The sequence below is a fragment of the Monopterus albus genome, unplaced genomic scaffold (genome assembly GCF_001952655.1).
Source record: "Monopterus albus unplaced genomic scaffold, M_albus_1.0 scaffold127.1, whole genome shotgun sequence".
Classification (NCBI taxonomy): domain Eukaryota; kingdom Metazoa; phylum Chordata; class Actinopteri; order Synbranchiformes; family Synbranchidae; genus Monopterus; species Monopterus albus.
In genome coordinates, this window is record NW_018128007.1 from 2,406,342 (window position 1) to 2,408,104 (window position 1,763).

The 1,763-nt window shown below is 44.4% G+C and overlaps 1 pseudogene; it reads left to right on the forward strand.

Moving 5' to 3' along the window:
* The first annotated feature begins 373 nt into the window (after positions 1–373).
* The window catches only part of LOC109967252 (gastrula zinc finger protein XlCGF8.2DB-like), a 6,153-nt pseudogene continuing 4,763 nt past the window's right edge, over positions 374–1,763 (forward strand).

A 1,763-nucleotide genomic window follows, 5' to 3' on the forward strand; every position in this document is an offset into this window, starting at 1 on the left:
ACTAAAACACCACCACCACAGTAGTGTGTCCATCTCTGCTAATGTGATTCCCATTACACAAATCCACGTTCAAAAGTTCTGAAAATACAAGCAGTGTTTCAGTAAAACTAAAACAAAAAAAACTTTGATTATATTTAATAACTTCATATTTGATGTCACAAATAAACAAATGAATAAATAAAACAATGAATGGTCCTATTTGTGTAAAATCCTGTAATATTACTTTTCCATTCTCAAAGTGCAACTAGTATTTATGACAGTTGGGTACAACTTAATTACACTCAATATGTAGGGGAAGACAAACTGCAAAGTTACATAGTCTTGCTTTAAACAATACTTTGGTCTCTGAACATGTAAACCTATTCATAAAAAGATGAGGTACGTTTGGTTACGGAAATAATAAAAACTGTTTCCTGCCATACCTGTGGTCGCCTGGGTTTCAAACAAACATGCCAGGACACCTAGAGGAACTGCAGAGCCCCAAAATAAAAAAAACAAAACAACTAAATCTATAAAACCCTGTCGAGGTGATTTCATGTCATTGGTCCTTTTGCATAAGTACCACAGTGTGTGACCCCCAAAGCTGCATGATCCCCACACACTGAGCCCTGGCAGAGGCTGCCACATCACCCCGGTACCAGACTGACTCTGGGGTTCCACAACCACGACGCCCAGATCCGGCTCTGGTGCAGAGGAGAGGGTGAGATCGCCCCTCCGTAGGTTGAGTAAGTTAACATCAGGCCCATGAAGTTGGCCTCCAGCCAGTCCACGCAACCATCTCACTGAGTTTTGGGGTGCAATAATCTGAGAACTCGAAGTGAGACCTGAGGCTGCCCTTGCTGCTGCATGAGTCCAGGTCTTTATCCACCAGGGACAGGCTCAGGTTCCCTGGGGCCGAGCTCAACAGCTCAGAGGGGGCGTGGAAGCCGGCCAGGAGGCTAAGGGTGAAATTGCTCCCCTCTGCGGGAAGATTGTCCAGGTCCTCTACCAGTGGCCTGGGATCTTGAAGGTCAGTTCAGTTGTCAATTGTTCAGTCTCCAGCCTTGGTGGATCTGCTGTTATTACGATGCCACTGAGAGTACACCTTGGATGGCTCAGTGGAGAACATTCGGTTTATTCTCCTGGCTTCAACTTCTCTGGTGTACCTCTTCAGCTGGGTGACCAGGGCTGTGAGCCTTTGAGTGGCAGTATCTAAGGCCTCAGGTATGGACAGTGTACTTCATAGGTACCCCTTTCTTCAACACACCTTTCTGCAATTCTGATAGCTGGTTAACTTCTCTCCTTGCTGCCTTGATTTTGGTCCCCAACCTCCTTCTCCATAGAATACCGCTTCTTCTGGTCATTGTTGAACTTACTGGGGTTCGACCCCCAACCGTCCGTACCAACGTTGAGAGAGAGAGAGAGACATGTACATACATACATACATATATACACTGCTCAAAAAAATAAAGGGAACACAAAAATAAGACATCCTAGATCTAAATAAATGAAATATTCTTATTAAATACCTTGTTCATTACATAGTTGAATGTGCTGACAACAAAATCACACAGAAATTATCAATGGAAATCAAATTTAGCAACCCATGGAGGTCTGGATCTGGAGTGACACCCAAAATTAAAGTGGAAAACAACACTACAGGCTGATCCAACTTTGATGTAATGTCCTCAAAACAAGTCAAAATGAGGTTCAGTAGTGTGTGTGGCCTCCACGTGCCCGTATGACCTCCCTACAACGCCTGGGCATGCTCCTGATGAGGTGGC